The sequence below is a fragment of the Oenanthe melanoleuca genome, chromosome 9 (assembly GCF_029582105.1).
Source record: "Oenanthe melanoleuca isolate GR-GAL-2019-014 chromosome 9, OMel1.0, whole genome shotgun sequence".
NCBI classification, from domain to species: domain Eukaryota; kingdom Metazoa; phylum Chordata; class Aves; order Passeriformes; family Muscicapidae; genus Oenanthe; species Oenanthe melanoleuca.
The window spans coordinates 22,293,539-22,315,573 of record NC_079343.1 but is presented as its reverse complement, the minus strand read 5'-3'; the positions used below and the strand labels follow the sequence as shown (position 1 = coordinate 22,315,573).

Below are 22,035 nucleotides of genomic sequence, written 5' to 3'. Positions count from 1 at the left end.
TGAGAACTGCCATGAGAGCTCTCCATGCTCCTTAAATCACCTAAGTTTTTCGGTATTACAACATTTCAGCCCCAATTACACAGCTGCTGGAAGGGCAGGAGGCAGAAGCCTGCTAAAACAACCACGAATGGGGAAAGCACAAGTCTCAGAGAAAAACAAACCACCAAAAGCTGCTCAATCCAAGGCAGTGCACTGAGCAAAGTAAATCATCAGTGTCTCGCCATTCTTTGCTGTGGGTCCCAGAAAACAGATCTTCTGCAGCTCTGCCTGGAAACAAAACCCAAAAAGGACCTTTTCTGACAACAACTTCAAAATGTTTAAGCTTATTTCACCATGTTTGGTTTTGAATACAGTAACATACAAGCAATGAATTCTTGATTTATTTTTTTTTTCAAAGTACAGCTCCCATAAGCTAAAAAAGTAAATGGGAGTGCTTTACTTCCTGGGGTATGGAACTGGAACATTTTTCTAGCACCTAATAAAACATTGTCTGGTTGATACTAACCATTAAAATATGTGTTTCAAGTCATGTAATGTTCCCTGTGAAATTTGCCTTTTTGCTCCATGAAAAAAAGGGCACTGAAAGGAATCCTGCAGCCATAAGGACCTCACTTAATTCATGGAAGTATCATTTTAAAAGCCTCACAACGTGATCAAAGCACTGTTGAGAACAGATGTTCCAGGCTTTACAAATTCCAGCATAAGTATTTTTTAAGACATTTATCACTGCTAAATTCTTTCAGCCATATTTTTCCCCACAAGAAGCATGTAGGCACTTTCCTCCTCGGGAGGACACGTTCACATGTGGACTGGTCTCCAGCCACAGACCCTCTCCTCCCCACCCCTCCCTATCCACAGTGAAGAGAACTGTGCAGTGCCACCAGCAGGTGTGGTGGTAGCCAGAATCCAGCACAGCGTTCCCCACTTCACAAGGGGAATGTAATGTAGGAATCACTGTGTCAATGCTCAGACTCTGTCTCAACCCTTCACACAGACCCTCTCACACAAAAGTCATTACTCCACTACCCTGGCACCAGAGCACAGCCTACAGAGCCCTCCATAAGGTGTCTTTTTGTTACCAGGACAGACACTATCATCATCCCTCAAGGCCACCACTGTCTTGACAAGCTCTGAGCAACCTCATCCCACCTTAAAGCCAGCCCTGCTTTGAGCCAGGAGCTGCACAAAAGACCTGCATGACCCTTGCTGCCTAAAATGTTGCATGGTTCTATACCTTGGCAGAAGCCACACAGAAATGCCCTCAGCCATGTCAACACCCCAAGAAAACACCTTCCCATGTCCCTCAGCTCCTCCTATGGATGTGGAACCCTCTGGCTGTGCTCAGAAGGATGCTTCCCTGGATGTAGCACTGCCCAGCCACAAGGCCAAATGCAAGCAGGAGATGCTCAGATGCTTTGGGGACTATAAACCAGATGAGCTGAGCCACAGGGAACAATGGGGAACTGCAGGGCTGTGTGGGAACCTGCTTATTCCTCAGACAGCAGCAACGAGTCCCCATTCCTGGGGGTGATCATGGAGGCAGAGAGCACATATTTCAACTGTAATTCAAATCACAGTCAAATTTCCACCAAGAGCAAAGTTCCCAGAAAGTTTAGCTCTCCACAGACAGTTTCTGTGTATTCAGTGTCTCAGGATATCACCAAGCTCTCTGTTTGAAAGAAAGTCTAAACACCATGCAGTGCTGGGCAGTTTCATCAGAGTGAGCTGCGTACCAGCAAAAGCCTTACAACTACCCCAGAATCTGAAACATGCAATTTATCTCTGAATAACATTGGGTTTTTTTACCCCTTTCAAAAAAAAAAGGGATCTGAAAGAACCAGCTCCTTTCAAATTTCACACATTGGCAGAAGAGGGTGTTTGTGAAGAGGACCCCACAAGCACATCACTTCTCTAATATGTGCCCAATTTAGTTTCACCTGTCTCCATGTGCTCCCTTCCCAATTCCTACAACCTGCTTGCACATCCTGTTTCACTATGAACACAAACTTCTTCCCTGGGGCAGCAGTGCTGCCTTCACTTCTCCTCAGAGTGAGCTTAGAGCAGTCAAAATGGGAGCAAAAACACCAGACAAGTTTACCTGTCTTGCTAATCCAGACTATGAGCCCAATCAAGGCATCACCAGGGCAGATGCTCACCCTGGGCTTTGGGTACCACCAAAATGACAGAGCCCAGGATGCAATGAGGAGATTTTAAAAGGGCACTCCAGTCAGAATTTAACACAATTGCTCTGCTGAGTTATTAACATCACAACCCTGCTCCAGACCTGGATCTGTTTTGTTATCTTGCCTCCCCACTCCAAGTGAATTTGCTGGGTGATTCTAAGAAAGAGAAAAAGGCGGTGACCAATTCTCAGGCCTTCTGATTTAGACACTAAAAAAGAAAAAAATACTCCTGCATTGCTTCCCTCTTGTTTTTCTAAATAAAAATAATGTATAGCCCTAACTGGATAATAAATATGCTCAAAAGCTGTCCTTAAGTAAAAGCTTTTGATAACAAATTGCCTGTGCTAACCGCTATTTTACTGTTGAATTTTTTATTGTTGCTTAAGCACTGCAATTATGCTAATAAGTCTGAGAGGATGGTACACTAAAGCATTGAATGTGACAGATATAATACTCAATAAAATGTTAATCTTACCTGAAAATTGGAATCAAGCAGCCTTATTAGTATTTATGGATATGGCACCTCCAACATGTTTCCCTTAAGAGGAATATATATATGCAATAGATATTTCCAAATATACCCTACTATTTTTCATGCCTCCACAGAATTTAATTCCAGGTGGCTATTACCCCTGCTGCTAATTGCCAGTCCCTTTTGGAATAAGAAAAGAGAGTGTTGCCTTCTGGGACATGCAAAACTCCTGCACATTGGAGGGCTTTTCCTTTGCCACCTGGAGGATGGCAGCTGTCTGTGGGGATGGGGACAGCTGTCCCCAACTCTCAGCATGGCCACCAGGCTCATGGGGGTGTTACACCACACAACAAAGGCTCTGCTCTGCCACCCTCTTACCTATTTCCCCCTTATCCTCTCCTTTCACATGAAAGGCAGGTAAATCCAGCAAAGGGTTCAGGTGCTAGAGAAATGACTTCTGGATTTTAAGATGGGCATTAAAGACAAATTTCATTATTTTACTACAGAACTTCTCAGTCAGTGCTGACAGGGAACTACACCCATCCATTTCACTGCAAGTTACAGCACTGTTGATTTGGACCAAAAGCTGCTGAGCTGTCACAGGGGTCTGGCATGGAGGTGTTCTGTGACTTTCCACAAGCTGCATTGCTTTTTCACCTTTATTTCATCACCTAATCCCAGTCAACTTCTTCCTCAATTAATGGCATCGTTTTTTTCACCACATTATATACATTTTCTAGGGGGACTTTTTGGCCAAACAAAGTTTCAGACCCTGCCTCAGGGCTCCACTACCATGAAATTCCTGTGAATAAAATTCAAGTGGTCTTGAGCACCTTGACTTTCTCATCTACAGAAGGAAGAAGAAAAAAAAAAAAAAACAAACTCAGAAGAGCCACATGCTTCAGACAAGCTATAGTTAAGATTCATGACCATGCTCTAAAGAGACCATTTGTACACAATGGACTGTGTAGCTTCCAAGTGCTACAGGTTAATGCCTAAACAGCAGCTGCTGGTTTCCAGCTTCACTCCTCACTCTGCTCTCACCCACAGGAGTCAATTCTGCTGACAGGACAGAAGAAACATCAATAACCACCATGGTATTTCCTGACAGTAAAGCAAGATTCTTACCGCTGGACGATGCACTCTTCCATGGTGGCAAACATTAGGTGAGAGATATCTAGGAACTGTTTTCATGAACAGTCACAGCAGGGAAAACCCAACTGGCTTTCCATTGAAATCTGGGATTCCCAAAGGGCTCAGAGATCACAGCAGGTAACACAACACAAAACACCACAGGACGCTCATGGGCTCTCTTCAGCCATGCTTGCAACCCACACTGGCTTGCACTGAGGGCAAGGATGGGAATAAGGTGGCTTTGCAGGACAGAGCTTAGAGCAGCCCCACAAACCCTCATTTGCATTGCAAGGTGCACAGCACTTGAGAAAAAAAGACCTTGGTTGCTAAATCAAGGGAAGCTACCAATTGACTGAGCACCTGGAAGAGCCAGGAGATGCACCCTGGGCTCCTCCACCCCAAGCAAGCCCCAGCACGAGATGCCAGACACTAAATTTCAGGAGCAGACAACTGAACCAGGCACACATCTACAAAGTGCTGCACACAGCAGCCACTCCCATAGAGGTGGCAGGACTCATCCCTGCCATGTTAAGTGAGTCTTGTCATTATTTTCAACCCTGCAGGGAAATCTAAATTGAACTTTGGCAAATTGCTTTCTTTTGCTAAGCAGCAATACTCGAATGTTAACTCCAGTCCTGACAGGCATATTTATGGACTACTCTTTGGAAATAATCTTACCCTGACCAGTCCAAAAGGTCAGAACCATAAAAAAGAATAACAATTAAAAAAAAAAAGCACAAGGCTGGAAAACCATCACTACCATTGGCACAACCCCTCAACTTATTAACCGTCCTTGCAACAAGGTGAATTGCAAGGTCTCGGTTTTATTTGATTGATTGAGATCAAAAGATCATAGGGGAACACAATAAATTGTATCTTTTCATGAACGAATTTTGCTTTCAAGATTTGAGCAGATAGTTGCAGGAATTGAAAAGCTCAAAACTAGGTAAAAAGAAAAGAGAGAAAACATGCACAAAGGTGACTTCAGAAAGGCATTCCTTATTTTTTTCTTGACACCATTTGCATTTCTTAGAGCTATTTGCAAGTTTCTTGCACATCCCCATACCCCTGAGACACAACAGCTTATCTCTGCTAAGCAGAAGACGATAAGGAACAATAAGACACTGGTGTAACTCCAGGGCAGACACCAGTGTTTGCTGACATTATGGATGAAATGTAAATTTTAGAGAAACCAAAGTCCAACAAGAGGTTGAAGAACTTCCCATTGAATTCCAGATGTCCTACAAGATAAGACAGGTATCTCACTGATCTTCTTAACCAGACCCAGGAAGACAAAGCACCTGAACACCCCTCTTGTCATAGGATGGATTGGAGGCTGCCTGAGCCTAGGCTCCATTTGTCATTGGCAGCTCCCAGGGAAGGGATGAAGGAGGAAGAAGCAAAGGAAATAAAGGAGCAGCCATCTTCAGGACATAATTTCAAGACTTAGCTGGTGAGCCAGCATTTTTAAACGCAGGAAAAACCTGCTGTGTTTGCTGTCAAGACAAGACAAAGAAACACAATGGAGAACATGAACAGAAGACCAAGAGAAGAAAAATGAAACTCTCCTCCACTTAATCAGCCCTGGAAAGAGAGGAAAAGCAATCATTTGGTTCCTCTCTCCATGTTCCACATGATATGTGTTTTGCCCAGCATACCTATATTTGTAGCATTGTGTTCTCACGTCACAATAAAACAGATGAGATTACACCCTTGACAGCAAGAGTAAATCCCTTACATGGACCTTGGAAGAGACCCAAACTCCCAGAAACTTACTACAAAGGAGCCAGAATTAATACAACTTCCTGTTTTTACTGTAAGTTTACACTGCATGCCAACAACAGATGATTAAACCTCTTCTTTCCTCCGAGCTTATACTTCCCCCCAGAACAGCATCACCATTCAGGTAACAAAGACACTGAGCACCAGCATTAATTGCTGCTGCATCAGTTCCTCAAACCATGCAGCCCATTCTGCACAGATACATTTGGCTTTGCCTTTCACCTTATCAGCTTTGAATAAGGTTGTTAAGATAAGGATTTCACACATTCCCATTTCTAATCATCAGTAGGTTAGTAGAACTCTCTGGAAGTCACCTAGTCTATTTTTCCACCACATGGAAGGATGGGTTCTCCTAAAAGCACATCTGTTACTGTTCTTCCATCTTGGTCTTAAACCTTTGTGTGACTGAAACTGCCTAACCTCCTGGGGGATCCATTTCAGCACTCTGCTACCCTTAATGTAGATCATTCAGTGGCACCTCAGCTAAATTTCCTTGCTGCAACTTAAGTTTATAATTCGTTTTATTTACAGTGGACATACTTAGTTTATTCCCTCTCTCCATGACAAATTCACTATCTCCAAAATTTACAAGTTGAGGCAGTGCTGCTTGTCCTCTCTTTGCCCACTCTGCTTCTGCTCACAGCACATTCTCAGTCTCTGCCTGTGTATATTTTTCCTTACCCCAAAAAGAGCAGGCACTTGGATATCAGGAGGCTGTTTCAAGGGAAGGTGCTCGCTTCCAAAGGCTGATGCATTCAGGCACACACAGTTACAAAGTACTCTGAAACAAGAAAAATAAAAGATTTGTCTTCAGGATGGCAGGTAGAGTCCAGTCCAGGAGTAAAGGAAAAACCAGCAACTCTGAAGTGCAATTTTCCCCACCCAATTATTTAGCATGCAAACAGATCTTCAAAAGCAACATCACTGACTGTAGATTCATCATGTACCACCACTCAGAGCTGACCACATTTTCTCTGACAACCACCATAAGGGTCTGATAAATTTGTGTTCTAAGGAAACAAAGTGTTCATGGACTTTGCAGAAAGTTCTGGCAAGGTACAAGCAACACCCAGAACATGTCAAGATCTGATGGCTCTGACTCCAAACCTTTAAGCTGTGTGACAAAAGACAAACTTTAATGTTACCAGTGGTGACTTTATTTACAGTTTCACTGAAACCAACAGAGGCAAGATTTCCAGTCTACTCTGAGATTTAAATGTGTGTAATTATGGGTGAGATCCAGAGGATAAAAGGCCTGATGAAAGCCTTTTGTATTCACAACATGCTCTTTACCTCCTGATCTTCAGGATGTTCTACCTAGCAAAATGAAATCTCTCATGAGCCCAAGTGCTCGGTGACAATGTAGAAAGGTAAAGAAAGGATTTACAGGAACACTATTCAGAAACACAGAGAGTGTTCTAAATGACAAAAGCATCCCAAATTTTATGAAAGATAACAGGCAACAAGGGAGAGCAGCAATGATACATTTGCCATCCTACTTCTGGAAGCTCTGAGAAAAACAGAGTTAGATGGTAGCAGACAATTTGCAACAACAGCACCTTTCAGCAGTAGATCACCTTTTGCACCCCATCTCATCTGAATTCCTGTCTCCCCTCAGCAGGAGCTGCTCCTGCCCCCAAAGGATCAAGTGGCTTTGTAACAAATATGCCTTTTCTGTTGGCTGAAGCCAAGAAACACTCAATTTGTCACCTGCTGTGAAAACAAGATGCTTGTTGCACATCTCATGAGTTGCCAATGCAAGTACTCGGTGTCTTGTCTTTTGCACAGATCATCCATCTGACTGTACCACTTTGTCCATCTCCAAGTTTCTGCTTGGGATGGTTTTTCATCCTTTGTAATCCTATCCAGCTGTCCTGGGCTTTTGCTTTCCTTCATCACTTGCACTCTTAGCAATGCCAACACTTACAGCCAGCTAGCCCAACTGCTGTCAGCACAGGAAGGCGACACTCCTGTTTAGCACTGACTGGATAGCAGAAGTGCTGTTTCCAAGGCTAAAGAGGAATACCTGCACCAATAATATCCCTAAAGCAGCACACTGTAGCTGAGGAGACTGAGCAATAAATGCCTGAAGGTGAAAAACTCAAAGTAATCTCAAAATGTATGTTGGACAACTGATAAAAGACTCTAAATACATGCCCATCTTTAAGGATGAAAGTAGCTCCAAGGACTTCAGCAAGATTGTCTGCAGCATCAGACATGTTTCCTCCTAAATACTAGTGAGATAAGGATGTTTAGCAAGGGATAGAGATACAAGGAATGCTTCCACCAAGAAAATACACCCATTTGTACAGCTGAATTACGACAGCTGTTGAAAACCATGGAGTAGCATTGAATGGCAGCCCAGGACAGGGAGCCAAGACAACTACCACATGCAATTGAAACTGCCAAGGGATTAAGTTAGGTCAAATGTAATTACACAAATTGGATCCTGGCCAGAGTACTGGCTTATTCAAGAAAATTAAAAGAGGTGTTCAAAAGTTTCAGAGATTGAGTCCTCCTCCGGTTAATTATTTGGTGAGTCAGTCAGTGAAGTCTCAGTACTCTGGGAGGCCATCTGAAAAAGGGGAAAAAATGAGGCATAAACTTGAAAGGCATTAGAAGCGATTAGCAAAAGCCTTTGTTCTCCATGGCAATCCTGGCTGCACCAGTGCGCGAAAGCCTTTCATGTCCACGCCGAAAAGTGGCCTCAGTCCCTTTGATACTTCTGGGAGGAAGCGCTTAAATTTACAAATACCCCGCTGACAGAAGTTACAAACAACAGTCCAGGAACTTCTGCATAACTCAGCCAGATCATACCCAGCTCTTGGGCAGGCAGCACTCCTGCTGAAGGGAGGAGTGACAACAAGACACAAGGAAGCTCACTGGCACCTGGAGCAATGTCCACTCTGCATGCTCGTGGTGTACGAACGCCAAGTCACGGCAAAAAGGAGGTTGTAGCCATGTGGGACAGTGGCTTACTCCCCCTCATTCAGTTTTCAGAAGAGAGACAGCATGCAAGGCAGGCTAAGGAGACCAGAAAGGAAGTTTTGTGGTCTGGCAGCTGAGCATCACTTGTAAAGATTAGATCCTCTTTGTGCCTCTGCCATAAACCTTCTGAACAATAAGAGCAAAGTCACATATATCAAATTTTCCCACATATTTATTGCTGTGCCTTTTGTGGCTGAATAAAGATACAGAAGGACTATATCCAGAAGATACAAGAACTAGTAGACAGGGATTGAGAGTCTGTGTTCAACCCTTAATCAAGACTTGTACTATAACCATGTACAGCACTACAAAACATGAAGTGTTCTGAAAAAACAGGTCTTGTAAGTCTCAGTCTTGGCACCTAAAAAAAGTAGATGCCTATGCTACCTGTGTATCTGGAAGTCATCATTAGAGATACACTCATCGCTGTCTTTGAAGCAGTTGGATGCAACAGTAAAAGCAGTACAGAATTGGAGATTAACCTTTTTTGGGTAGCTTATTCAGTGCAACGTTCAGATGATGCACATGAAACAAACCATCTTTTGACTGACGTGAAAAAATCCACAGAGATGAAATAACTATCTTCTCAACAAGTGCCATACACAAGGCATGTCAAGTGACATGGCTTCATCTCACAGTGACAGCAGGTGAACACGCAACTGAAGCCTCTGCCATATTGATTTCATGCGCTTTTTTTTTCCCCCTTTAACTGTTCATAAAACAAGCCAGGGAAAGGCAGAGATTTCACAGCACAGATTGGTGCAATTTGTATTAATGGCCCAAGCATGGATGCAAGCAGCAGCTTGCTTCTCTTTGTGTGGAACAATCAACAGGGACAAGTCTGGTGGGACAACTGCTACCATGGCACACCTTGGCCCAGCCCAGCAACACCTCCTCCCTTCTGCAGCTTTGCAACAAGCAGGGCAAGAACTAAAAACACAGGAAAAAAAAATCTCTTGCCATGCTGTGCAAAACCCAGGGGCAAGCAAACGTGGAAAGAGGTTGCATTCTACACTGACCACGCACAAGCTGTCATTCTTCCAAAAGGTAGTCAAATGCTCTTCCAGGTAGTAAAAGCACAAGTGTCCCAAATTCCTCATCCCTGGCACTCCTCTGACAAGGTAATCTCTCCCTTGGAGTCCTCAGGCACCACACAGATGATGGAGACATAGATTTATTTTGCAAATAGGAACAAAACAGCAAGGCAGCTCTTCCCATTCTTCCCCAACAACTTGCAACCAGCCTCCTCTGAAGCAGGTCCACTGCTTGCACTGGAGAGATCCACAAAAAAAGGCAAGTCAGAGCCCAAACCACATGCACCACCACACCTCAGGGGAAAGCACACGTTACAAAAAATAGATTTTTCAGACAAAGCAGGGCAGCCTAAAGGAGTTCATGCCGAAGAGGGACCTATTGCCACGTTGGCCAGGGTGTGCAGGGGGACATACCCTGTGGCAGCAGCAGTGATTAACCAATACTGATATCATCCTTCAGTGGCTGAAACAAAGCACGAGGAAACAGCACAGCAAGGACTAATGCCAAGTGGCAATAAAGACAGAGGCAGGACTGTTGTTCAAATAAGACTTTTTTTTTTTTTTTTTTTTTTGCCTAGGTTACTTGTTGTTAAAAAAAGGTTCTGCATGCAGGGACATCCTGTTCACTATATTAAATTAAAGGGATGATTCAAGAGGGAACAGCTTTCAGCAGGCAAGGGAGGGAAAATCAATTTCAGGTTGCTATGGACAACTGGGCTGTCTCCTGTAAAACGGAATCGGATTCAGCTTTACAAACCTGAACAGTTCTAAACATTCCCTCAAATACAATACACACACTAAATTAATGAATACAATAAAATACAGACTTGTGTCATCTCCCAGGTTTTTTTGGCTGAAGGAAGGACGTGCTCAAATCTGCTAATTGCTACTAAATACAGGACTGGAGTTTGGCTCAGTGGTGGCTCTCTGACTGCCAGTCCAACACTTACAGGGGAAAAGCTCTGTAACAGCCAAATAAACCAGAGTGGCTCCCAGATTCACCTCACTCTGGGCTCTTCCATGGCCTCTGGGCTTCCAGTGGGATCTAAAGTCATGTGCTGCTGATCCAAGCACCTGAAGAACTCAGCTAGAAGGGGCAGTAAAATCTCAGCCTGAGGCTTTCTAGCATGTCCTGGCTGATACTGGACAGAGGAAATTGAACCTGCCCCCAGGCCCTAAATAGCCTGAATAGAAACAATGCCCTCCACCTGAACAGCTGCCAATAGGATCCTCACATGGAGGGACCACTGGGTGTCACACGGTCCAACAGGTGTCCTCTCTCCATGTTTTTCACTGGAATAATTTCAAACAGGTTTTAAGCACCTTCTCCACTCCCTGCAGGAAAAAAAGCCTTCGTGAGAGAGACTGGAGCAGAGATGAGGCATCAGATTCTGTGCCTTTTCCCAGTAGCTGTTAAGAAATCAAAGAAATCCATCTAGATCAATCTCTCCATCAAGGCAACAGGAAACATTCCCATCCCACGATACTGTAAGTCTTATAGAGCAGTTAATGATTTTCCAATGAAATGTACCATCAAAATATAAGCTTTTATTAGCAAAATCAATGATGTGTGCAGAGGCAGTCTCTCATGTGTCTTAAAAAAAAAGTCTATGAATAAACCTGACAGGAATAAAGAACACTGTGCAATTATTACAGCTGTTTTACAGGATTCTCTAATAATGACAGCCCATACTTCTGATAAGACACCTTAAGGCAGTACCACAAAAATCAAAAACAGGAAAAGAACAGAAGCACAGGATTCCCCTACACTTGGACGGTGCATTGTGTTTATTAAATTACTTTTTTTTTTTCCCCAACAAGAAGATAACATCCTGGAAATAAAACATCCCAATGCCTAAAGAAATATTTACCAGTCACCTGTCTTTTTCTCCTTCTCCACCAGTTCAGTATGTCACTGCATTAGAAAAGCAACCAGTTGAAATTTACACCTACTTAAACCTAGAAGAAATGGGAGCAAGATAGAGAGGCTGCAACTTTTCAGCATCCACAAAACTCATTATCATCCCAAACCATGCACACAGGTCAGGTAACTGCAGCATCCAAGAGCCCTCTGCAAGCAATACACCCATCTGAGGACACAGGAATGGAGTCCTGCCAGTCTCCTGTTCTCAACTGGCAGCTGTCATCCACATCAATACTACCAGAAAGAACTCAGACAGTCAAAACATTAAGGGACCCCCAAATGCAACACTCACCAAGCCCACTACCCAACTTTTTGTAGAGCTCTGGCTAATGAACAAGGAGCATCATTAAGTCACATTTATAGCAAAATGCTCAAGTGTGCACTTATGTGAAATAGTGTCAAAAAAAACCACTTGACAGCTCTAACCCAAACCTATACACAAGAGCCTATGGTCCACTCAGAGGAAAAAATTAAGTCTCTGTTCTACCTGGCTTTAAACAACCTCCGAATGCATGTGGGGATAGATAGAGAAAGAGTAACAGAATACCCAACAGATGTTTGCATTAGCATAGATTTGCCATTCATTTCTCTTTCTTCTACCATCAAACTCCTTTATTATCCTTGCTGGATAATTTACAGTGCTTGTTGCAAAGTACAGTCTCTAAGAACAGAGACAGCAAACACTTGACAATGTAGAAGTTCAAAGAGCTGAGCCACGCATGACCTGCAAGCAGATTGTTGCTATTTCCTTGCATTTATAAAAGGGTTTTGCCTTCATGCAATGCTGGAACCTGTCATCATGAAACACCCTCCTATTACAACATGGCCCAGAGGAGCTACTATTTTGGGTCCTAATAAGGTGCTGGGTTTTACAGGAAAGAAAAAAGGCAAGTAACATGGAACAACCCAGCTGTCAAGGAGAGAACAGATGGGATCCTCACAAAGCTACACAGATTGCCTTAGTCAAGTGCTGTCACAGCCCATCCTCGAGATGGGAAAGCACGGTGCAGGAGCTAGATGAAAGGAGCTTGTGAAATTAAGTAGCATCATCACCTCCACAAGGCCTGTGAAGAGACAATAGAGAACTGCTTTCCAGGCACTCTGATCCCGAGGCAGTAAAACATGACTCAAGGTTGTCAAGCTGCTTTTTCCAAATGCCTTTTGGCTGGGTGACAATTGCCCAATTCTCCCACCTGTTTGGCCCCCGTGAAACACAGAGAGCATCCACAGATGCACAAGCCACATCTGTGGTCTTGAAAAAGCTCTCCCTTGGGTAACAGGCAAAAACAGGGCTGGCTGGATGTGTCCCTGCTAACATGGCCCCAGGTGCTGGCAGGCAGGCAAGCTGACAGTGCACAGGTAGCACCAGGATTCACCCTGCTGTGGCTTCCAGTTCACAGTGTGGTTTCCAAACAATCTAGGAAACCACCACACTTGCCATGGCAGCTCAGCTCTCAGTGCCTTGGCACACTGTGAACCAGTGACAGACCAGGAGAGGGGAGGGACCGGCCTGACCTTCCTCATTCAAGCTCTCAAAAGGGTGCTGCACCCAAGAGAACAAAGCAGTGCTTTGGAAACCCAGGCCCACTTGAAGATATCAGAGCCCATATCCAACAGATAGAGAACCTGTGTGCTGTACTTCCAGCCTGAGCACAGCTATTCATGTCCACAGTGACTCAAACAACAGAGGCTGAAGCCAGATTATGAATGAAGTAACAGGATCGATTGCCTTACCTCCCACTAACCGGAAGATGCTATTCAGGGAAAATATCATTTAAAGGCAGAGGCTAATCATGAATCAAATTGATTTTTTGATGAAGAAAATAGATGTAATTGCAGTCTACCTTCTTGCAGCTTGCCAAGTCAGAGCGAGCTTCAGCAGAACCCAGCCTCCTCTCCCATTCCTCATCCCACCTCTGACTCTCACCAAAGCGAGAAAAACCTCACAGAAAAGAAATTCCTTTACATAAGACAATTGAGTGTTGCTCAGAGCTAGCTCAATGCTGGCTTCCCTCTTCTGCTCAACAGTACAGAGCCTGAATTAATGGATATGCAGAGGGCCCACTTTCCAGGGAAAAGCGAATTCCAAGTGTGCAGCTGGGAAGAATGCATCGTATGTCTGGTATTCACGCTGCGCCCTCTTTCCCTCTTCCTTTTTTTGGCCGTATAAGGAGCTGAGCACAGCAGGCTGGACCAGGGAGTGCAGCGCTGCCTGCTCAGCACCCTCAGACCTCAGACTTTGTTTGTCTTTACTGGAAATCCAATAAATCCATCTAGGAAAAAGGCTAGTGCATACACCATGGAGTGTCAGGCTCAGACGTCACGGTCTGGGGATGCAGGATCCAAACAGGAGCCAGCTGAATGAGACCAGCCCAGCAAGCGCTCCTGCAGAGCTGCAAACACATGCACTGCACAGGCAGTAATTACCTTTATTACACTGCAGGGAAGGGGGGGAGTGTTGACTTAAAAACTGGAGACTATTGCAGCTACAGTTCTAAAGGATTGTTTCACAGGTTTGGAGTACTCAAGTAATACCTGTACAGGAAATAAAAGCCAGCCTGGCCTAGACTGCACGCACCTGGGGCTGGGAGGATTACGTGCCTTTGGCCACAGAGAAATGTGTCCTCTCTAACACACACAGGTTATAAACAGGAATGTGCCATTGTACTTTGGAGATGCAAATTGCTGGAAATTTTTCCTAGAGTCCTGACAATCCCTAGATTTGAGTCTACTGCAGCAATTTCAGCAGCAGACTGGGATTTCCATATCCCCAATGCAATTACAGTATTACCTTCTGAAAACATAAAACCTTTCTGCCATTACTGCTTCTTCTGTAAACAATAGACTATTCCTGTGGGCACCCAGGAGCAAAAAGGAGAGGAGACGACACACACCATATAACCTTCCCTTTACAGAGAGTGATGGGTGCTGCCCCATGGGATGGCAATATCAACCCAAACCCATCCAACCACCTTGTCTTGCCCTCCCACCTCTGGGAGGTGAAGCATGTGAAGTTCCATCTCCTTCCCAGTACTAGAAACTCTAGGCTGCAGTTCCCCATTGCCACTCTCTCTTTGGAGGTTCTGTCCCAACCCCTGCAGCTGCCTGCTCCCAATCCACCACCTTCCACAGAGCTGCCTGCATGAGGAAAAGGGAAGGACAGTGGCCAGAAACCTCTTCATGACATCTGAAAACAGCCTTCAGCCTTACCTGTTATATCCAGATGGAGTCAGGGATGCTCTGTAGCACAGAATGGAGCAGCTTGGATGAAGACACACAGTCAAAACTCAACTGGGGGAAGGGAAAGTTTCTAGCCTCATTAATAACAGCCTGAAATTAAAAGCAGAGCTTGTAGTACAGCTGCAATTTCAGCTACCCCGCTGCTTGTGTTAACAGTGTGGCTTTATTATGGTCAGGGATTAAAAACAGCTTCAACAATTAAAGAAGGGAAAAGAAAAAAAAAAAAAAAAGACTGAATGAAAGAACCACCACCAACAAAAATCAGTATAAAAAAAATTCCTGCGGGCTGGAATGATTAGCAAAAAACCAGTTGTGTGCTGTGAGGAGCATGAGTGAATGCTTCCTTCCCCACACATGTCCCTGACAAGTATATCTGTCCCCCACCTGTAGGAAACCACCCAGTGCCCTGTGGCTCAGCACCAGCCACCATCAGCCTCCCCAGGGATGTCACCTCCTGCCCAGGAATAGGTGGTCTACAATCACCCTGCTCCAAGCAGACAGCTTAGAAACTTCCTCACTCCTGCTCTCTAAATAACACAGCATTAAGAACATAAATGGGAAGAAAATAGAGTTGCAACAAATGACTAACATGCCTCGAACTTCTCAGGAGGCACCAGTCCCATTGAGCAGCTCAGAAGAGCTGAGAAGCAGCATGCCTGTGTCTCTTGCAGGTGAGCTGGTTGTCTCAGGGCTCCTGAAGGCATTCACCCCACATTCCCTGCCCTGACACCCTGGGATAAGCTGCCACTGGGAAACCTCAGTTTGTTGTCTCAGTACAACAGTCATTGCCTTTGAGGGCTGGCCGGTAATGCTGAGATTGAATTTGCTCATTCCTCTTTACAAGAATTAAAAGCAATATCTTCATGAGAAAGAGGAAGACCATCTCCCTTCTCTTTCACCACCTTCCTGACAAAAGCATTCCCTGGAGACATCATCTATAGGGCAACCACCTACATTCACTGCAAAACTACCGAGGACCAGAAATCCCTTCAAGGCCAAGATCATACTCTTTTTTTCCTCAACACTGTTTCTGCTTTGTACCCTCACAGGTTTTATCTTCCATTTCTACTGTCTGCAAAGCAGAGGATATAAGCAGGGTCAGCCCAGCTGACCAGAAATTTTGGAGTTTGGGATTTTTTTTTTGCTCCTTTTACTTCACTGTTGCTTTTGCTTTGACCAACAACAGAAAGAGAGCACAACCACAGCACAGCAGGAAGGCATCAGTTTCCTCACACAGCCACACCTACAGCTCTTTCTCCTCTGCAGAAGGTTTGGCCTTCAAAAATCAATCCAAACTTGGCCCATCCACCAAAGCCGCCGCCCTTGCACTATGTGGATATTAACCCAAGGACAAAACATTCCCAGAGATATGCTCTGAGCAAATTCCTGCATCTACCACAGAGCTGCAATGCTCCAGAGCCAACATCCTGACACAATGATGGTCATCTCTACCAAGACAACAGATCCAGATTCCTCCAGTGTTTCCCATGAGGATATACTGGACAAATCTGGTCCTCACAGCTGCTTCAGCCCAGCAGTAAAATCAATGCTGGGAACACCCATCAGATCTGAGCCCTGCTCCTCCTATGGGATGAATACAGAATCATTTCCATAAGGGATTAAAGTCACATCGCTGTCAAGGAAGCTGTTAGTTAACAGAAAAAATCTTTGCCATTTTTGGAGACAGAACCATGGACTCAGAAAAATTCTTGCTGCTGCAATGAAGGACAGCAACATCCAACCCAAATAAAGAAGATCCATCATTATATGACAATGGCAGTGCCCAGACATATGCCCTTAAAAGCCAGCCAAAAGCATTTTACACTGCTTGCTTTCACATGCTCAGAAAATTCAAGCCAGGCTGTGCCAACCCTTTGCAATTCCCTTCACTGGAGGGTACAAAGGACTTCAACAGAACTGCACGGGAAGCCATGTCTGCAAAAATATCACAGCTAAGATAGCAAGTCCCCAGCAGCCACACAACTTCTGCACCATGTCCAGGGCAGGTTTGGTATGCTGGAAAACCAAAATCTCCTTTCTTTTTACCCTGAAGTCTCCAATATTTCAAAATCATTTAAATCAAAACTAACAAGCCCCACAATACACTTTCTCAGACACCAAAGCACTTTCTAAATGCCAAGGTGACTGCAACCAAAAGTCACCATGGCTTAACAAACTCGGGTGACGTGACTTCTCGGTGGTTTCAGTTAAAGGGCCTTGCCTTGCCTCTTCAGCAGGCTGGGAGCACACATGGCCAACACAGCCACTGTTCAGCTATGAACCAACTCCAGGCAGCCCCACAGCCCCACCATGGAAAGCATTGTATCCTATCCCCTGCTTTGCAGACAGGAGAAACAGAACCTGAAAAACAAACAGCCACCAAAGAAACCCAAAACCAAACACACACAAAATAACAAAATCCCCCAAAAAGGGTTTAGGGAAAAAAAAAAAAAAAAACAACAAAAAACGCTACAAGACATGAAGTTTGGAGCTGCACTGCCCTAACACACTCATTCCTGGATGGAAAAGAAGGGGATGCTTGAAGGATGTGGGATGATGGCTGCACCAGGTACAGTCTGGCAGTGGGTAAGTGCACAGAAGCAGGAAGGACTGAGGAAGTGCCAGCCAGCAAGGAAGGTGCTGTGGCAAAAAAGTAAAAAAAAAAAAATCGGATTATTCAGATCTTGTTCTTAGAAATAGATGTTACAGTTTTTCTCTTGCATAAGACTGCACTAAGACTTTTCCTCTCACCCCAGAATTTGTCACCTTCCATGTCCCAGTTTTTTGAGTGCAAGTAATGTCCATTCCTGCACAGGCAGATGGGGACCAGCACTATGGCTGATGTCAAGCTGGACTGCTCCTCCTCTTAAAAAACTGCTTCCAGCTCCAGTAGAAGGATCCCCATGTGCTCAGATGGCCAAAATCAGGCAAGTGCTGAGCAGTGCCTTTACCTAAAAGCTTTACTAACATCTGAAACAATTACAATGATGGGCCATCAGCATATTCTTCTCCTAAAATGTATCTGGTTCAGACTCAGTTCTCCCTCACCTCCTCTGACATACATCCCTATTTCTTCATTAGGAGTTGAGCTGCTGGCGACACCCTGAGCAGCTTCCAGAGCTTCAACGTATCAGTGAAATAACCCACTGCAGCTCAGGGTGGAAACAACATCAGAACATCCCATGAACTACAAGAGTTTTAAGACTTCCCTTGGAGAGTTACTGTAATTTATTGGGTCAAACATGCCAATATCTCAAAATCACAAAGGACTTAAACTTTGCACCTTTACAATGCAAGAACAAGTTCGTTATGAATGTCATTAACAACAAACTATAACTGCATTGCCAGAGAGACAAAGTACTAAAGACAAGGAAAGAACTCTGGCTTGCCCCTTTTTCCAGCTTATCACAGACACACATTCCCAAGAACCCAAGCCTTTCCCTTTAAATAATGAGGAACCAATCACCCTTCTAGGGTGACACCACAAGCTTTGGGTTTTGTTCCCATTTTAGCACGTGCAAGCCATGAGGCACCAAGGGAATTTATGAACTGTTGCTTCTCAGAGAGACCAGACATCTCTGAACAACAGCTCTCAGCAGTCCAAAGCTGGCACTTCCCAGTTTCTGCCAATTTCCTTGATTCCCAAAAGGCAGCCTAAGACCCTTCTAGACTGACAAATCCATTTTTATTACAAAAACATAATGGTCACTTGCTGCAAAGAAACATAAGCAGTCCAGCTAGGAGATGTCAGCTCAGCACAAATAAGCCTTAAGCATCACATGGAGATGAAAGCCCTGCAATCCTATCCTTCTGTTTCTAAAGTACCATTAGCATGGATTTTAAACATTACCCAGAAACTTTCCTCAGTAAAAGGGGGTTATTCAGGCACATTTATAGGAGCAAACCTCCCCTTTAGGGTGACCTAACATTGGAAGGTTTTGCTCTAGCCAGCACTGGAGAGATGACTAGAGTCACTGCTGGTCTTGGCAAGGCTGGATTAACTACAGTAAGGACTAGAAAGAAGATCTGCCTGGTCTGGAGGCCAGGGGTCTAAAAGGCAAGCCAAAAAGTAACTCGCTCCCTTTCCTACCAAACTGTGTTTTCAGCTGGAAGTCGCTTGGCAGCCTTCCTGCCAGAGGATGCTGCAGGTCAAGGTTCATTCCCGGCCAGGCCGAGCAGGGACATGAAACACAAGAACAGACAGTGCCCTGCAGACATGGGCTGGGACACCAGAACTGCATCTGCTGGGCCATCCTCGGACAGCAAGGGACGCTGCTGGCCAGGACTGGTGTTCCCAGGGAGCACCGACCTGCGCAGGAGCAAGGATGGGGGAGCCAAGGGAAGTCTTCAGCTGCTCCACACCTGCCTCACAAACACCTTGGGTTCCTTGCTTCTGAGAAAATCAAGAGCAGTGGCAGTCTATAAGAAAAATGTCACTTCAACTCCTTATTAAAGGTAATTTCCTCTCCCACCCCTTTTCATTAGCAACACTCAAGCATTCATCAAATGATCCTGTTACTTCTAGGCAACACGTTGGTCTTCTTACAAAGAACCTATATAATAGCACTGTCTATTGTTCTAACCATAAAAAATTGTACTAAAAAAATCAATGGAGAAGCACAGTATCCCATTCACCTGAATAGGAGTTTACCTTAAATAAACCTATCACCCTGGGAAACCTGTAAGTGCTTGGGAACAATGCTCATATGGGGAAAAGATGCAGCAGTAACCACATCACTTTTCCCTTCTAGGCAGTAGCTTTCCACTTAAATTTTACACAATGCACCTGCTTATTGTTCTTATTACACCACATTGCATTCAATTCAAATCCATGCTGCAAGTATCCCACTCATAACAAAGAGACTTCAGAAAGGAAAAAAAAATATATTAAAGAGAAGTAATCTATAGAAGTACATTACACAGCACCAATTCCAAGCAGGCTGTCATTCTGATCACACCAGACATCATTTCAACTCCAACAGTATCCTTCAGTGAAACATCCCTGTTACAGCATTATTCTTCATGCACAGAGTCCTTTTGAAATGAATGGTACAAATTCTCTTTGCCATTTCAAAAGGACTATGTTGCTCAGAGTGCTTTACCATTTTACATCTTCCTTTCCAACAACTTGCAAAGGAGTAAGGCCAAAACAGACCATTCTTTAAGGCAAGAATTAAAAATAAATAAATCATCACTTTCCTTGGGAACAAACTACAGAATCCCAACTCAGGAGAGCATTATGTGTCATTCCAGATCTAGACCAACTCAGAAAATCACTTAAGCTCCTGATTAACTATAATATGTGCTTAAGTTGCTTTGACTTCCGTAGTACTTAAGCATATACTTATGTGCTTTCCTGTACAGAAATACTCTCTTAAACCAGATCCTGTTTTGTAGGGTTGCCACACACACACGTGCAGCTCATGCCCCCAAGAAAGCTCTGGCTGCAAATAAGACTGCCTGAATTTTGTGCCTCACTATGAACAAAGTGAACCCAGAGCTTTAAGTAAAGCTGAAGTCTGGAAGTGCTTCGTCTCAGATAGGGACTTTGTGAAGGATTGACTCAATTTTGGACTTGGTAAGTGATGCTAAGGCTCATGAGAGAGCCTACAATACCCCAGAGTCGCAGACGGTTCCAAAATACCACAAAGTTTTGTCCACACGAAAAAGGTAACACAGAGTAATACAGAGTTACAAGCAGGAAGTCTCTCAGCACCAAATGGGACACCAGGTTTCAACACCTCTCCATATTACCTGTGAGGAATATGATTTCTCCTCAGCCTTCTACCTCACTGAGCATGGGCAACTGCTAAACTATCCTGAACCTGCCTACAGCCAAGGAGCTCTCGTGTTTCAAAGTAGAACCTCAGCCAAAAAAAGCCCCTTTGCCCAACCCCTCCCCTCATCAGCTACTCTCTTGCTGTTAGAGTTAATTGCAAGCACATCGTTCCTACAGCTTGGCTGATAGGAAAGAACTCCTGCTACGTAGGGGCTTGGTTTTCCCATCTTGCCTATTCTCAAGGCAGTGCAATAAATTAATATTATATATGTTGGCTTTGCAAACAACTAAAGCATCCTGAGTGCCTGCACAGGCACATGCTGTTTCTCAGCATGATCTGAAATAGCCAAGATATTAAAATCCCACAAAGAACTGAGTTTCTAATGGAAAAACTGATGTGCCAGATGTTGACACTGGTGATTACTGTGGCAGCCTGGGGCAGAGCCCAAAGTTCTCTAGGTTAGATGGCCTCACCACTCCTGGTTCCTTAATGACACACGTCACAGTCCAGCTGCTCCCAAATCCACCCACCTCTGGGGTTACTGACCCAGAAGAGGGATGCACACTATCCTTTCCAAGCCCTGGACCTTCCCTCCTCTTACAATGACTACCCAACCCAAACAAGGGATCAGGCTCTTCAGTGCTGAAGGCAGCACTGGAGAAGGAGCACTTCACAGCAAGACATCAAACAGTGCAGCTAGATTTTGGATTCCACCAGCCCAATGGCTCAGCCCAACCCTCCATTTGGGGAAGCCCCAGCTGAACAAAACCCAGCTCAGCAGTGCAAGATGACTGTATTTTACCTCTTGAAACCCTCCTCTATCTTGTAGATGGCACCCAGTGAAAATACTATGATGAGAAAACTGCAGATTCAAGATACTGATATTGAAGGTCAAGCCCTTTGCCAGGCATCAGAAGAGGATCAAGACAGCAAATCACACACTCCAGCACACCTACAACTTCTCAATGCCCAAGAGTGGTATCTGATCCAAACCCACACCAGTCTTTAAAGCTACTTCTCCCCAAAGTGGTGGAACAGGCTCCAGAAGCAGTGGAGATGCCTGACCCCCCAGCTCTGTGCAAAAAGTCAAGAACAAAGATGTTGCTTACCCAGGCAGCTGTGAGGAGGGCAAGCAACACTACAAGTTCCCCACTGCAACACAACTTCAGGGCTTTCCCCCCCCGACTCTGGGACCTCCAGCACCCTGTAAAAGGGGATTCTGCATCTCCAGTAGCCTGGGGGCCCACGGACCTGAAGAGAATCTCAACATGCACTCCCACACAGGGGAACAGGTTTGAACTGGAGGGTCTCAGTGGGAGTCTTGCACTGAATATGAAATGTACAGTAATGTTGAGCCTTGTTCCAACTGAAGGCTAAATGCCTGTCTTCCCCTCTCAAAACACATGGATGTCAAAATATCTGCTGATCAGACAAATTACAGAAACAGAGACCACATAGTGACTGCAGGGAGGAGAGCCACTGCTGCAAGCCTGCCCCA

The 22,035-nt window shown here is 44.6% G+C and overlaps 1 protein-coding gene across 4 annotated transcripts in view; it reads right to left on the bottom strand.

Annotated features, from left to right (window-relative positions):
* LPP (LIM domain containing preferred translocation partner in lipoma) overlaps positions 1–22,035 on the bottom strand; it is a 327,230-nt gene that overhangs the window by 259,565 nt on the left and 45,630 nt on the right. For 3 of the 4 annotated variants that reach the window (XM_056498467.1, XM_056498468.1, XM_056498471.1), the window contains one exon: positions 6,253–6,352. The exons of the other annotated variant lie outside the window; for it this stretch is intronic. The gene's annotated coding sequence lies outside the window, so the exon portion shown is untranslated. The remainder of the gene's footprint in view (positions 1–6,252; positions 6,353–22,035) is intronic. 4 annotated transcript variants of the gene reach the window in all.